Below are 17,087 nucleotides of genomic sequence, written 5' to 3' on the forward strand. Positions count from 1 at the left end.
AGGCAGGCCACCCCGCTGGGGCCGTCGTGGTCGTGGTGCTGTGATTCCCTTTTGCCCTAGAATAATGCCCAGTTTTCCGAGGCCACGTACCCTGAACTTGAAAAGTTCTGAGGACATAGTTGACTGGCTAACACAGGACACCCAATCTTCTACAGCTTCCGCTCGGAACCTTGACGCACCATCCTCCTCCAGCTTAGCTTCGGGCACCTCTCAAGATACCACTCACCCGCCTGCCGCCACCATTAACACTAGCACCACAGCTGCTTCACTTTATCTGTCAGAGGAGTTATTTACACATCCGTTTGAAGAATGAGTGATGCAACCATTATTGCCAGAGGATGTAGATAACAGGGATATGTCTCAGTCAGGCAGCATTACACACGTACGGTGTGATGATGATGATGTTGTACCCACTGCTGCTTCCTTTGCTGAGTTGTCAGATACAAGTGAAGCGGTTGATGAAGACGATGCGTCCGTGGATGTCACGTGGGTGCCCGCTAGAAGAGAAGAAGAACAGGGGGAAAGTTCAGATTGGGAGACAGAGAGGAGGAGGAGGAGACGAGTTGGAAGCAGGGGGAGGTCGTCGCAAGGAGCTAGTGGCACAGTCAGACAGCATGCATCGGCACCCGGGGTCAGCCAGACAGCACGCCAATCAATGCATGCTGTTGACACCACCAGAATGCCGTCATTGCAGAGCTCAGCAGTGTGGCATTTTTTTTGTGTGTCTGCCTCTGACAACAGTGATGCCATTTGCAACCTGTGCCAAAAGTCATGGGAAGTCCAACATCCACCTAGGTACAATTGCTTTGCGAAGGCACATGATCGCACATCACAAACGCCTATGGGATCAACACATGAGTACAAGCAGCACACAAACTCAAAGCCGCCATCCTCCTCCTGGTCCAGCATCTTCAGCCACGTTAACCACTGCTGTCCTCCTTGCCACCTCTCAACCATCTACCCCTCCGTCTCTCGCCTTGAGCAGTTCCTGCTCATCTGCCCACAGTCAGGTGTCTGTCAAGGACATGTTTGAGCGTAAAAAGCCAATGTCACAAAGTCACCCCCTTGCCCAGCGTCTGACAGCTGGCTTGACTGAACTCTTAGCCTGCCAGCTTTTACCATACAAGCTGGTGGAGTCTGAGGCGTTCAAAAAATTTGTAGCTATTGGGACACCGCAGTGGAAGGTACCCGGCCAAAATTTATTTGCACAAAAGGCAATCCCCAACCAGTACTCGATTGGGCAAAAGGAAGTAATGGCATGTCTGGCACACAGTGTTGGGGCAAGGGTCCATCTGACCACTGATACCTGGTCTGCAAAGCATGGTCAGGGCAGGTATATCACCTACACTGCGCATTGGGTAAACTTGCTGACGGCTGCCAAGCATAGAATGCGTGGCTCTGCAGAGGAGTTGGTAACACCGCCACGACTTGCAGGCAGGCCTGCTGCCACCTCCTCTACTCCTCCTACTCCATCCTCTTCCATAACCTCCTCGGCTGAGTCCTCTTCTGCTGCTGCGTCTTGCTCCACATCAACGGCACCCCCCCAGCTCCCCAGGTACTGTTCCACATCCCGTATACGGCAGTGTCACGCCGTCTTGGGGTTGACTTGCCTGAAAGCAGAGAGTCACACCGGACCAGCACTCCTGTGCGCCCTGAACGCACAGGTGGATAAGTGGCTGACTCCGCACCAACTGGAGATTGGCAAAGTGGTTTGTGACAACGGAAGAAATTTGTTGGCGGCATTGCATTTGGGCATGTTGACACATGTGCCGTGCATGGCACATGTGTGTAATCTGATTGTACAACGCTTTGTGCATAAGTACCCAGGCTTACAGGACATCCTTAAGCAGGCCAGGAAGGTGTGTGGCCATTTCAGGCGTTCCTACACGGCCATGGCGCACTTTTCCAATATCCAGCGGCGAAACAACATGCCAGTGAGGCGCTTGATTTGCGACAGCCCGACACGTTGGAATTCAACACTCCTAATGTTCGACCGCCTGCTCCAACAAGAAAAAGCCGTTAACGAGTATTTGTATGACCGGGGTGCTAGGACAGCCTCTGCGGAGCTGGGAATTTTTTTGCCACGTTACTGGACACTCATGCGCAATGCCTGTTGGCTCATGCGTCCTTTTGAGGAGGTGACAAACCTAGTCAGTCGCACCGAAGGCACCATCAGCGACATCATACCATTTGTTTTCTTCCTGGAGCGTGCCCTGCGAAGAGTGCTGGATCAGGCCGTAGATGAGCGTGAAGAGGAAGAGTTGTGGTCACCATCACCACCAGAAACAGCCTTATCAGCATCACTTGCTGGACCTGCGGCAACGCTGGAAGAGGATTGTGAGGAAGATGAGTCAGAGGAGGAATGTGGCTTTGAGGAGGAGGAGGAAGACCAACCACAACAGGCATCCCAGGGTGCTCGTTGTCACCTATCTGGTACCCGTGGTGTTGTATGTGGCTGGGGGGAAGAACATACCTTCAGAGAGATCACTGAGGACGAGGAACAGGACATAAGTAGCTCGGCATCCAGCCTTGTGCAAATGGGGTCTTTCATGCTGTCGTGCCTGTTGAGGGACCCTCGTATAAAAAGGCTGAAGGAGAACGACCTGTACTGGGTGTCCACGCTACTAGACCCCCGGTATAAGCAGAAAGTGCCTGAAATGTTACCGAATTACGGCAAGTCGGAAAGGATGCAGCAGTTCCAAAATCAATTAAAAAGTATGCTTTACACAGCGTATAAGGGTGATGTCACAGCACAACGGGAATCTAACAGGGGAAGAAGTGAAAGTAATCCTCCTCCTCCCACGACCATGCCGGCAAGGACAGGACGCTTTACAGACGTGTTGTTGATGGAGGACATGCGGAGCTTTTTAATTCCTATGCATCGCCACAGCCCTTCGGGGTCCACCCTCAGAGAACGACTCGACCGACAGGTAGCAGACTACCTCGCCTTAACTGCAGATATCGACACTCTGAGGAGCGATGAACCCCTTGACTACTGGGTGTGCAGGCTTGACCTGTGGCCTGAGCTATCCCAATTTGCGATAGAACTTCTGGCCTGCCCCACTTCAAGTGTCCTGTCAGAAAGGACCTTCAGTGCAGCAGAAGGTATTGTCACTGAGAAGAGAAGTCGCCTAGGTCAAAAAAGTCTAGATCACCTCACCTTTATTAAGATGAATGAGGGATGGATCCCGAAGGGACTGACAGTGGGCAATACATTCGACTAAAAAAGGCATGATGAGGGGGATACTTAACACACCACTTCTATCTGGTGGCACATTAGATTGCACGTGCAGTGCCCCAAATTGAAGTAGGAGGACCGACCAAGCATGTTTTTCCATCTCCCGCGTCCTAAAATCGATGCCTTATATACACGTCCCCTGATAGGGGACGTAACAGGGATTAAACTGATAAGAATAGTACTACTTAACACAGCACTCCTATCTGGTGGCACATTAGATTGCACGCGCAGTGCCCCAAATTTGAAGTAGGAGGACCGACCAAGCATCTTTTTCCATCTCCCGCTTCCTAAAATCGATGCCTTGTATACACGTCCCCTGATAGGGGACGTAACAGGGATTAAAGTGATAAGAATAGTACTACTTAACACACCACTCCTATCTGGTGGCACATTAGATTGCACGCGCAGTGCCCCAAATTTGAAGTAGGAGGACCGACCAAGCATGTTTTTCCATCTCCCGCTTCCTAAAATCGATGCCTTATATACACGTCCCCTGATAGGGTACGTAACAGGGATTAAACTGATAGGAATAGTACTACTTAACACACCACTCCTATCTGGTGGCACATTAGATTGCACGCGCAGTGCCCCAAATTTGAAGTAGGAGGACCGACCAAGCATGTTTTTCCATCTCCCATATCCTAAAATCGATGCCTTATATACACGTCCCCTGATAGGGGACGTAACAGGGATTAAAATGATAAGAATAGTACTACTTAACACAGCACTCCTATCTGGTGGCACATTAGATTGCACGCGCAGTGCCCCAAATTTGAAGTAGGAGGACCGACCAAGCATCTTTTTCCATCTCCCGCTTCCTAAAATCGATGCCTTGTATACACGTCCCCTGATAGGGGACGTAACAGGGATTAAAGTGATAAGAATAGTACTACTTAACACACCACTCCTATCTGGTGGCACATTAGATTGCACGCGCAGTGCCCCAAATTTGAAGTAGGAGGACCGACCAAGCATGTATTTCCATCTCCTGCTTCCTAAAATCGATGCCTTATATACACGTCCCCTGATAGGGTACGTAACAGGGATTAAACTGATAGGAATAGTACTACTTAACACACCACTCCTATCTGGTGGCACATTAGATTGCACGCGCAGTGCCCCAAATTTGAAGTAGGAGGACCGACCAAGCATGTTTTTCCATCTCCCATATCCTAAAATCGATGCCTTATATACACGTCCCCTGATAGGGGACGTAACAGGGATTAAAATGATAAGAATAGTACTACTTAACACAGCACTCCTATCTGGTGGCACATTAGATTGCACGCGCAGTGCCCCAAATTTGAAGTAGGAGGACCGACCAAGCATCTTTTTCCATCTCCCGCTTCCTAAAATCGATGCCTTGTATACACGTCCCCTGATAGGGGACGTAACAGAGATTAAACTGATAGGAATAGTACTACTTAACACACCACTCCTATCTGGTGGCACATTAGATTGCACGCGCAGTGCCCCAAATTTGAAGTAGGAGGACCGACTAAGTATGTTTTTCCATCTCCCGCTTCCTAAAATCGATGCCTTATATACACGTCCCCTGATAGGAGACGTAACAGGGATTAAACTGATAAGAATAGTACTACTTAACACACCACTCCTATCTGGTGGCACATTAGATTGCACGCGCAGTGCCATAAATTTGAAGTAGGAGGACCGACCAATCATGTTTTTCCATCTCCTGCTTCCTAAAATTGATGCCTTATATACACGTCCCCTGATAGGGGACGTAACAGGGATTAAACTGATAGGAATAGTACTACTTAACACACCACTCCTATCTGGTGGCACATTAGATTGCACGCGCAGTGCCCCAAATTTGAAGTAGGAGGACCGACCATGCATGTATTTCCATCTCCTGCTTCCTAAAATCGATGCCTTATATACACGTCCCCTGATAGGGTACGTAACAGGGATTAAACTGATAGGAATAGTACTACTTAACACACCACTCCTATCTGGTGGCACATTAGATTGCACGCGCAGTGCCCCAATTTTGAAGTAGGAGGACCGACCAAGCATCTTTTTCCATCTCCCGCTTCCTAAAATCGATGCCTTGTATACACGTCCCCTGATAGGGGACGTAACAGGGATTAAACTGATAGGAATAGTACTACTTAACACACCACTCCTATCTGGTGGCACATTAGATTGCACGCGCAGTGCCCCAAATTTGAAGTAGGAGGACCGACCAAGCATGTTTTTCCATCTCCTGCTTCCTAAAATTTATGCCTTATATACACGTCCCCTGATAGGGGACGTAACAGGGATTAAACTGATAGGAATAGTACTACTTAACACACCACTCCTATCTGGTGGCACATTAGATTGCACGCGCAGTGCCCCAAATTTGAAGTAGGAGGACCGACCATGCATGTATTTCCATCTCCTGCTTCCTAAAATTGATGCCTTATATACACGTCCCCTGATAGGGTACGTAACAGGGATTAAACTGATAGGAATAGTACTACTTAACACACCACTCCTATCTGGTGGCACATTAGATTGCACGCGCAGTGCCCCAAATTTGAAGTAGGAGGACCGACCAAGCATGTTTTTCCATCTCCCATATCCTAAAATCGATGCCTTATATACATGTCCCCTGATAGGGGACGTAACAGGGATTAAACTGATAGGAATAGTACTACTTAACACACCACTCCTATCTGGTGGCACATTAGATTGCACGCGCAGTACCCCAAATAACGTAACAGGGATTAAACTAAAAGGGATAGTACTACTTAACACACCTTATAATAACGCAGAGAGAGGAGTCTGAGGAGGAAGGTGGCTTTGAACAGGTGGAAGACCAAACACAGCAGGCGTCCCAGGGGGCTTGTTGTCACCTTTCGGGGACCCTTGGTGTTGTACGTGGCTGGGTGGAGGAAGAGACCTTCAATGACATCAGTGAGGACAAGGAAGGGGACATGGCTAGCTTGGTATCAAACCTTGTGCAAGTGGGGAGTTTGCGGCTGTGCAAATGGACTGTTTGCGGTTGTTTGTGGTGCGTTAAACGGGTCGTTTGGTCTGTCACTGTGAAGCGGGCATAACCCTTACACTACCTGATCGATACAACATCATACCTGATGTTTTAAAGAAGGTTATTCCAAACAATTTAAGAATGTTAGGTGATTTATGCCCTTCATGGATTAAAACCAGACTCTGCATCAACTATATAATTTTACATGGGAGTTTTGCCATGGATCCCCCTCCGGCATGCCACAGTCCAGGTGTTAGTCCCCTTGAAACAACTTTTCCATCACTATTGTGGCCAGAAAGAGTCCCTGTGGGTTATAAAATTCGCCTGCCCATTGAAGTCTATGGCGGTTCGCCCGGTTCGCCCGTTCGCGAACATTTGCTTAAGTTCGCGTTCGCCGTTCGTGAACCGAAAATTTTATATTCGCGACATCACTATCAGTAACCACAAGGAAGAGCTTCAGGGTTTAATTCTGAGCATGAGATGAGTTCTTGTAACTTCTGTATGGAGTCGCTAGTTACTTTTGATGAATGTACTTGGTTCCTTAAATGGGACTTAGAATGGAGAAAACCCAATCTGAGTGGTGCTGTTTATAATTCGTCATACTAACAGGGTTGTCTTCCAAAGAAATACATCATGTTCTGTCTGACCTTGTGGGAGAGATTCCTTGTTTAATAAAATATCAAAGCTGAATGACAATGTGGGTTTTAGCTGGAACTATCTACAAGCAGCAGATATCCTACATGTATCTCAAGTGGGGTGTTTACATGCATTAATATATTTCCAGCTCTCTTTAACCAGCTTGTCAATATCCTCTTGGCAATAGCTCCCAACACTTTGGAATGCCTTTGCATGGAACAATTGTGGGATAAAATGCTGGCACTGGAGAATAACTCTGAAGATCAAAATAATGTATCTGGGTGTTTCTGTGCAATTTAGAAGTATACACGACAATTGTTCTTTATGTGCTACCCATAGCCTGTTGCCTTCCTTTCAATCTTTCAGAGATTAAAGCATCAAAATACATGCATGAGTCTGATTCCTTGTGCAGACTGGCACCGTAGAAAACACATATTCTATCTTCCAACTCTACATAAACTCCTTGTGACATTTTCTTGAGGTCGAAAAGTCAATATGTCACAAATCATTTCCAAAGAGGGCTTTTCAGTGCATGGTTTACATTGTCAATGCAATGTTAAGGAGAACATTGTAAAGTATGCCATATTCTTGCAAACATGAACTTTAAGACTTTACTTTCAGGGATCATTTCTATAGTTTGTAACTGGTGGAATGTGCTTGAAAGTGTCTAAACTCAGTAACCACAAGGAAGAACGTTAGGGTTTGCTTCTGAGCATGAGATGAGTTCCTGTAACTTCTGTATGAAGTTGCTGGTTACTTTTGATGAATGTACTTGGTTCTTTAAATGGTACTTATGATGGAGAAAACCCAATCTGAGTGGTGCTGTTTATGATTCGTCATACTAACAGGGTTGTCTTCCAAAGAAATACATCATGTTCTGTCTGACCTTGTGGGAGAGATTCATTGTTTAATAAAATATCAAAGCTAAACGAGAATGTGGGTTTTAGCTGGAACTATCTACAAGCAGCAGATATCCTACATGTTTCTCTAGTGGGGTGTTTACATGCATTAATATATTTCCAGCTCTCTTTAACCAGCTTGTCAATATCCTCTTGGCAATAGCTCCCAACACTTTGGAATGCCTTTGCATGGAACAATTGTGGGATAAAATGCTGGCACTGGAGAATAACTCTGAAGATCAAAATAATGTATCTGGGTGGTTCTGTGCAATTTAGAAGTATACACGACAATTGTTCTTTATGTGCTACCCATAGCCTGTTGCCTTCCTCTCAATCTTTCAGAGATTAAAGCATCAAAATACATGCATGAGTCTGATTCCTTGGCTTCACATGTGAACATGTGCAGACTAGCACCGTAGAAAACACAAATTCTATCTTCCAACTCCACATAAACTCCTTGTCACATTTTCTTGAGGTCGAAAAGTCAATATGTCACAAATCATTTCCAAAGAGGGCTTTTCAGTGCATGGTTTACATTGTCAATGCAATGTTATGGAGAACATTTTAAAGTATGCCATATTCTTGCAAACATGAACTTTAAGACTATACTTTCAGGGATCATTTCTATAGTTTGTAACTGGTGGAATCTGTTTGAAAGTGTCTAAACTCAGTAACCACAAGGAAGAACTTCAGGGTTTTCTTCTGAGCATGAGATGAGTTCCTGTAACTTCTGTATGAAGTCGCTGGTTACTATTGATGAATGTACTTGGTTCCTTAAATTGGACTTATGATGGAGAAATCCCAATCTGAGTGGTGCTGTTTATAATTCGTCATACTAACAGGGTTGTCTTCCAAAGAAATACATCATGTTCTGTCTGATCTTGTGGGAGAGATTCATTGTTTAGTAAAATATCAAAGCTGAACGACAATGTGGGTTTTAGCTGGAACTATCTACAAGCAGCAGATATCCTACATGTATCTCTAGTGGGGTGTTTACATGCATTAATATATTTACAGCTCTCTTTAACCAGCTCAATATCCTCTTGGCAATAGCTCCCAACAATTTGAAATGCCTTTGCATGGAACAATTGTGGGATAAAATGCTGGCACTGGAGAATAATTCTGAAGATCAAAATAATGTATCTTGGTGTTTCTGTGCAATTTAGAAGTATACACGACAATTGTTCTTTATGTGCTACCCATAGCCTGTTGCCTTCCTCTCAATCTTTCAGAGATTAAAGCATCAAAATACATGCATGAGTCTGATTCCTTGGCTTCACATGTGAACATGTGCAGACTAGCACCGTAGAAAACACAAATTCTATCTTCCAACTCCACATAAACTCCTTGTCACATTTTCTTGAGGTCGAAAAGTCAATATGTCACAAATCATTTCCAAAGAGGGCTTTTCAGTGCATGGTTTACATTGTCAATGCAATGTTAAGGAGAACATTTTAAAGTATGCCATATTCTTGCAAACATGAACTTTAAGATTATACTTTCAGGGATCATTACTATAGTTTGTAACTGGTGGAATGTGCTTGAAAGTGTCTAATCTCAGTAACCACAAGGAAGAACTTCAGGGTTTTCTTCTGAGCATGAGATGAGTTCCTGTAACTTCTGTATGAAGTCGCTGGTTACTATTGATGAATGTACTTGGTTCCTTAAATGGGAGTTATGACGGAGAAAACCCAATCTGTGTGGTGCTGTTTATAATTTGTCATACTAACAAGGTTGTCTTCCAAAGAAATACATCATGTTCTGTCTGACCTTGTGGGAAAGATTCATTGTTTAATAAAATATCAAAGCTGAACGACAATGTGGGTTTTAGCTGGAACTATCTACAAGCAGCAGATATCCTACATGTTTCTCTAGTGGGGTGTTTACATGCATTAATATATTTCCAGCTCTCTTTAACCAGCTTGTCAATATCCTCTTGGCAATAGCTCCCAACACTTTGGAATGCCTTTGCATGGAACAATTGTGGGATAAAATGCTGGCACTGGAGAATAACTCTGAAGATCAAAATAATGTATCTGGGTGGTTCTGTGCAATTTAGAAGTATACACGACAATTGTTCTTTATGTGCTACCCATAGCCTGTTGCCTTCCTCTCAATCTTTCAGAGATTAAAGCATCAAAATACATGCATGAGTCTGATTCCTTGGCTTCACATGTGAACAGTGTAGATTTAGTCGCTGTTACTGAGACATGGTATAATGAGAAAAATGACTGGGACATAGCAATGCCAGGGTACTCTTTATATAGAAAAGACAGGGAAGGCAAGAAAGGGGGAGGGGTGGCCCTGTATGTAAAGGATAGCATAAAATCTAGCCTAATAAAGGTTAGTGAGGCGAACATAGAGTCCGTTTGGGTTACGTTAGAATTTGGTAATCACACAGTAACTCGTGTAGGTGTGATTTATAGGCCCCCAGGACAAATTGAAGAGTTAGATAATCTACTAGTTGAAGAAATAGCTAAAATGACAATGAAGGGGGAAGTTATCATCATGGGTGACTTTAATCTTCCTGATGTGAATTGGAAAACAAAAATAGCTACTTGTGCCAGGAGCACACATATTCTAAACTCCCTACTGGGATTGTCTCTAAAACAAGTCGTTGAGGAGCCAACTCGTAAAGAGGCCATACTAGATTTAGTGTTAACAAATGGAGATTTGGTATCAGATATTACTGTAGGTGAAAGTTTAGGATCCAGTGATCATCAGTCAGTGTGGTTTAATATAAGAACAGTGACTGAGTCACACCACACAAAAACAAAAGTTTTAGACTTTAGAAAAACAGACTTTTCTAAAATTAGAATATGTGTAAAGGAGTCATTATCAGACTGGAGCAATTTAAATGGAGTCCAAAAGAAATGGGATTATTTAAAAGTTGCACTACTGAAGGCAACAGAAAATTGCATTAGGCTTGTCAGTAAAAGCAAAAAATTCAAGAAACCACTGTGGTACTCCACAGATGTGGCCAAAATAGTAAAAAACTAAAAGTTAGCATTTAGTAATTATAAAAAAAACCAGAGTGAGGAAGACAGAATGACCTATAAGATTAGGCAGAAAGAGGCTAAACAAGTTATAAGAGCTTCCAAATCACACACAGAAGAGAAAATAGCACAGTCAGTAAAAAAGGGGGACAAAACTTTTTTTAGATACATAAATGAGAAAAGAAAAGTAAAACAAGGATTAGTCAGATTAAAAACAAAAGAAGGAAGGTATGTAGATGAGGATAAAGGTCTAGCTGACTGCCTCAATTAATATTTTTGTTCGGTATTTACAGATGAAAATTAAGGAAAGGGACCTCAGTTAAGAAAAAGGATAAATGAGTCATTTATTACACGTGAGTTTACAGAGGAAGAGGTTCTATTTCAACTGTCAAAAGTAAAGACAAATAAGTCAATGGGACCTGATGGAATACACCCAAAGCTATTAAAAGAGCTTAGTGGTGTACTAGCAAAACCATTAACATATTTATTTAACCAATCATTGATAACAGGAGTAGTCCCAGAAGATTGGAAGTTAGCGAATGTTGTGCCCATTCACAAGAAAGGTAATAGGGAGGAGTCGGGCAACTATAGGCCAGTAAGCCTTACTTCAGTAGTGGGGAAAGTGATGGAAACCATGTTAAAGGATAGGATTGTTGAACATCTAAAAACACATGGATTTCAAGATCAGAGACAACATGGGTTTACTTCAGAAAGAGATCATGCCAAACTAATCTTATTGATTTTTTTGATTGGGTAACTAAAATTATAGATCAGGGTGGTGCAGTAGACATTGCTTACCTAGATTTCAGTAAGGCTTTTGACACTGTTGCACATAGAAGGCTTATCAATAAACTACAATCTTTGAGTTTGGATTCCAATATTGTTGAATGGGTAAGGCAGTGGCTGAGTGACAGGCAACAGAGGGTTGTAGTCAATGGAGTATATTCAAAGCTTGGGCTTGTCACCAGTGGGGTACCTCAGGGATCTGTACTTGGACCCATTCTCTTTAATATTTTTATTAGTGATATTGCAGAAGGTCTTGATGGTAAGGTGTGTCTTTTTGCGGATGATACTAAGATATGTAACAGGGTTGATGTTCCAGGAGGGATAAGCCAAATGGAAAATGATTTAGGTAAACTAGAAAAATGGTCAGAGTTGTGGCAACTGACATTTAATGTGGATAAGTGCAAGATAATGCATCTTGGACGTAAAAACCCAAGGGCAGAGTACAGAATATTTGATAGAGTCCTAACCTCAACATCTGAGGAAAGGGATTTAGGGGTGATTATTTCTGATGACTTAAAGGTAGGCAGACAATGTAATAGAGCAGCAGGAAATGCTAGCAGAATGCTTGGTTGTATAGGGAGAGGTATTAGCAGTAGAAAGAGGGAAGTGCTCATGCCATTGTACAGAACACTGGTGAGACCTCACTTGGAGTACTGTACACAGTACTGGAGACCCTATATTCAAAAGGATATTGATACCTTGGAGAGAGTTCAAAGAAGGGCTACTAAACTGGTTCATGGATTGCAGGATAAAACTTACCAGGAAAGGTTAAAGGATCTTAACATGTATAGCTTGGAGGAAAGACGAGACAGGGGGGATATAATAGAAACATTTAAATACATAAAGGGAATCAGCACAGTAAAGGAGGAGACTATATTTAAAAGAAGAAAAACTGCCACAACAAGAGGACATAGTCTTAAATTAAAGGGACAAAGGTTTAAAAATAATATCAGGAAGTATTACTTTACTGAGAGGGTAGTGGATGCATGGAATAGCCTTCCAGCTGAAGTGGTAGAGGTTAACACAGTAAAGGAGTTTAAGCATGCGTGGGATAGGAATAAGGCTATCCTAACTATAAGATAAGCCTAGGGACTAATGAAAGTATTTAGAAAACTGGGCAGACTAGATGGGACGAATGGTTCTTATCTACCGTCACATTCTATGTTTCTATGTTTCTATGTTTCTATGACTAGCACCGTAGAAAACACAAATTCTATCTTCCAACTCCACATAAACTCCTTGTCACATTTTCTTGAGGTCGAAAAGTCAATATGTCACAAATCATTTCCAAAGAGGGCTTTTCAGTGCATGGTTTACATTGTCAATGCAATGTTAAGGAGAACATTTTAAAGTATGCCATATTCCTGAAAACATGAACTTTAAGACTATACTTTCAGGGATCATTTCTATAGTTTGTAACTGGTGGAATGTGCTTGAAAGTGTCTAAACTCAGTAACCACAAGGAAGAACTTCAGGGTTTTCTTCTGAGCATGAGATGAGTTCCTGTAACTTCTGTATGAAGTTGCTGGTTACTTTTGATGAATGTACTTGGTTCCTTAAATGGGACTTAGGATGGAGAAAACCCAATCTGAGTGGTGCTGTTTATAATTCGTCATACTAACAGGGTTGTCTTCCAAAGAAATACATCATGTTCTGTCTGACCTTTTGGGAGAGATTCATTGTTTAATAAAATATCAAAGCTGAACGACAATGTTGGGTTGTTGGTAGAAGATGGGAGGTGTCTTTTCTATGGTGTTTAGGGGTCCAGAATATGGAATATAGAGTTGGGTGTTGAGCCCAGTAATTTTCTATCTCTAGCCATTGGGGGGATGAAGGCTGTTGTCTGAGGTGTGGTATTACTGATAGTGTAGCTGCTTTGTAATATGCTACTAAGTCCGGGATGCCCAGGCCCCCTTGGACTACTGGTTTTTGTAGAGTTTTAATTGCTACTCTGGGTTTTTTGTGTAGCCATATGAAGCCTGTGAGTAACTTCGTGAGACTTTTGATAAAGGTCCCTGGTAATGATATTTGTAGCGTTCTATATAGGTATTGCAGTCTTGGCAGTAGGGACATTTTTATTGCCGCTATTCTTCCCACCCATGATAAGTATTTCCCTTCCCAGGAGTGTAGAGTGGCTTTAAAGGTTGTCAGTAGAGGCTGGTAGTTTAACTGAAACATGGCAGTAGGGTTCTTAGCTATCTTGACTCCCAGGAATGTGAGATAATCGTTCCTCCAATCTAATGGGAACTTGTCTTTAAGATTTTCTAGTTGGTCGGCATGTATGTTTATGCTAAGGGCTTGCGTTTTGGTGACATTAAGTTTGTAGAAGGACAGTTGCCCATATTCCGTGATGAGGTGCATGAGGTTAGGTAGGGAGATCAGCGGTTGTGTAAGTGTTAGGAATATATCGTCTGCAAAAATACTTAATTTATATTCCCGCTTACCAAGCGGGATACCATGAATTGCGGAGTTTTCTCTAATTTTGGTTGCTAGTGGTTCTAGAGCTAACACGTATAACAATGGGGATAGGGGACAGCCTTGACGAGATCCATTGCTTATAGTAAATTCGCTTGAGCGAAATCCAGCATTTAAGACTCTCGCAGTTGGATTGCTATAGAGGGCTGCTACTGTGTTCGTGAAATGGCTGGGGAAGCCGAATTTTGACAAGACCGCTTGGAGGAATGACCAGTTGAGTCTATCAAAAGCTTTCTCCGCATCTAATGAGACTAGGAGACTGCTGAGATTTTTCCTCCTGATACTGTGGATCAAATCCACTACTTTGCGTGTGTTGTCTGCTCCTTGTCTACCTGCCACAAATCCCACCTGATCGTTGTGGATTAATGTTGGGAGTATGGATCCTAAGCGTCGGGCATATATTTTTGCGTAAAGTTTAGCATCTGTATTAAGAAGGGAAATTGGCCGGAAGTTAGGGCAGTGAGTTGGGGGTTTACCAGGTTTTGGTAGTGTAATGATGTGTGCTAGGAGAAAATCTGCGGGGAGTGACTTGTCCTTGGTGGCCGAATTAAATAGTGAGGCTAGGGAGGGGGCTAACTGAGTCGCGAATCTTTTATAATACGCATTCGTAAATCCGTCTGGGCCCGGTGCTTTATTTTTAGGCAGGGTGCGTATTGCTTCTATCACCTCTTTCGTCGTAACTGGTCTGATTAGTTGGGCCGACTGGTCGTGGGTGAGGGTCGGCAGGGGTATGTCACGCAAGTAGGTTTCTATGTCTTTATTATCAGGTTTGGGTAGTTTGTCGGATCGTTCTAGGTTATATAGTCTGTCGTAGTAATCAGCAAATGCGTTACTAATCTCAATGGGGGAAATTATCTTTTTGTCATTGGTGAAGATGTGTGAGATTTTTGTGTTGGCTTCTCTTTTTTTCAGTCTGGCTGCTAACAATTTACTGGCTTTGTTGCCTTGCGCGAAGTTTGCGGAGGTTGAAGCTAACTCTTTCTAGAGTATGTAGTTTAATTTTATCCACAAGGTCCCTAATAGACTTTTGTGTTGTCTCCGTCAGGTGTTTTTTATTTATTGATGTAAGGTCCTCTAGTTGTTTGTGCCATGTCAGCCATTGGTTGCGGTTGGAGCGTTTTAGGTGGGCTGCTCTCCTCAGGAGGAGACCCCTGATGACTGCTTTATGTGTTTGCCATACTGTACTAGCTGATGTGTCCTCTGACTTATTCAGCATGAAGAATTCCGAGATGGCTTCCTCGAGCTGCTGAGTAAAAGAGTTGTCTAGTAATAAAGTTTCATTTAGTCTCCACGGGTTTTTGTGTTTATAGTCATAGTTGTCTTTGAGGGTTATTGTCAGTGGGGCGTGATCTGACCACAAGATCTGTCCTATAGTGCAATCAATGACTTGGTCTAGGTGCTGGCCTTCTATATGAAATCTGTCTATTCTAGTGTATGTATTATGTGTGGAGGAGTAGTAAGTGTAGTCTTTTTCCTGTGGGTGAAGAACTCTCCATACATCATATAGTTTGTGACTTTCCAATAGGTTGAGGTATGTCGTACATGATTTTTGTTGTCTGGTGCGTGATGCCTGGGTTGTTGTAGAGGTTGTGTCTTTTTGGGGGTCTAAGATTTGGTTGAAGTCCCCACAGAGGACAAGAATGCCTTCTTGGACCGAATGTAGTACTGTTAATATTTTGTGTAGGAAATTCCTTTGGTACGTGTTTGGTGCATACACGTTTGCCAAGGTGTATTTAGTGTTATTGATTGTGCATACGATTATGAGGTACCTTCCCTCTTTATCAGATTTTGTGGCATGGTGTTGGAAGGAGACTGAGTTATTGATTAATATGGATGTGCCTCCAGATTTCTTCCCGGACGTGGCATGGAACTGGTATGGGTATAGGTTTTGTTTCAGCATGGGCGGGGATTTAAAATGTGTCTCTTGCAGGCAAATGATGTCAGGTTGGTCCCTCTTAAGGTCTCTGAAGAGGCAATGCCTCTTATACGGGGTATTCAACCCTCTCACATTATAGCTTTGTATTTTCATAAACCAGTGGAATTGCAAAAAGCTTCACTAGCGGCTGTGGGTGGTTGTAAGAGCGGTTGTGGGTATCTCGTGGGTTGTGGAAGTACTCTCTGTTGTTGTAGCGAATGAACTCGCAAGGGTTGTTGTCTATGTTTGTGGTAGTAGGCGTAGCCTGCTTAGTAGTAGATCGTTTGGTGGACTGTCTCTGCATATTGCATATTCTAAGGTACAACCTGTTTGTTTCAGGCTCTCTGACATTGAGGTCGAAGGGGAGTGAGGGAGGGGAGGGTAGGGGCAAGTTGCACTGAGAGTGTGCAAACAGCAACGGTAGTAGAAATATAACCCATACATGGGTCAGGGAACCATGAGTCGGCTCCATTGGGAACGTGGTTGATGAGTGTATTACTAACCAATCGTCGGCCATATTCAGCCGCTGTGACCAACATGCAAGTATGCACTTTGCCCTCAGGGCTCTAAGGATAGGATATGGTGATCGCTGCTAAAGTTAAGGGTACTTTGCTACGTATGGGTTGATTATTGGGACATAATAACGTGCTGAACCGTCCTTTACAACAAGTTACATATCGTTATTCAACATTCAGTAAACATTCAGTGGGGTTGAACATGGGTTCGGAGCCCCTTTTGATCATATAGTGTTTTACAGAATTTTTTTTTTTTTTTTTATATTATATAACTTTCAATAAACATTTTTAAACAATTTTAAGTGTACGTCTCGTGCAATTTTGTATATAAGAACTATACGTAGTGCCGTTGTAGTGAGGAGCGCTAGATCTGTGTTGCAATAGTGTGACAAGACCTTGGCAGTGTCAGGATCTTAGCTGGATCTTAGCTGGATCTTAGCTGCCCCCCATGGTGTTGTGTAAGTGTAGATAGGTTGCTGTCGTGACCCCCTAATATCAGCTGCGTGTTTGCTAGTCTTATATGCTCTGCTATTGAGACTTGGCGGTGTAATGGCGTTACAAGTGGGTGTGTGGTAAGCTAGTGTAATGCGAGTGTATGGGGGACAGCATATTCACCTGTCCGGCGGCCTCTG

The 17,087-nt window shown here is 43.3% G+C and overlaps 5 non-coding genes across 5 annotated transcripts; all 5 read left to right on the forward strand.

Moving 5' to 3' along the window:
* The first annotated feature begins 6,596 nt into the window (after positions 1-6,596).
* Positions 6,597-6,815, forward strand: LOC134574825 (small nucleolar RNA U3). Its single transcript, XR_010085511.1, has one exon. It is a non-coding gene; the product is annotated as a small nucleolar RNA U3 (small nucleolar RNA).
* Positions 6,816-7,474: 659 nt separating this feature from the next.
* On the forward strand, positions 7,475-7,690 carry LOC134574638 (small nucleolar RNA U3). The gene has a single exon (XR_010085478.1). It is a non-coding gene; the product is annotated as a small nucleolar RNA U3 (small nucleolar RNA).
* A 677-nt stretch (positions 7,691-8,367) lies between these two features.
* On the forward strand, positions 8,368-8,583 carry LOC134574498 (small nucleolar RNA U3). The gene has a single exon (XR_010085447.1). It is a non-coding gene; the product is annotated as a small nucleolar RNA U3 (small nucleolar RNA).
* A 674-nt stretch (positions 8,584-9,257) lies between these two features.
* On the forward strand, positions 9,258-9,473 carry LOC134574634 (small nucleolar RNA U3). Its single transcript, XR_010085477.1, has one exon. It is a non-coding gene; the product is annotated as a small nucleolar RNA U3 (small nucleolar RNA).
* A 3,458-nt stretch (positions 9,474-12,931) lies between these two features.
* On the forward strand, positions 12,932-13,147 carry LOC134579207 (small nucleolar RNA U3). The gene has a single exon (XR_010086170.1). It is a non-coding gene; the product is annotated as a small nucleolar RNA U3 (small nucleolar RNA).
* Positions 13,148-17,087: the final 3,940 nt, after the last annotated feature.

The sequence above is a fragment of the Pelobates fuscus genome, chromosome 1 (assembly GCF_036172605.1).
Source record: "Pelobates fuscus isolate aPelFus1 chromosome 1, aPelFus1.pri, whole genome shotgun sequence".
Classification (NCBI taxonomy): domain Eukaryota; kingdom Metazoa; phylum Chordata; class Amphibia; order Anura; family Pelobatidae; genus Pelobates; species Pelobates fuscus.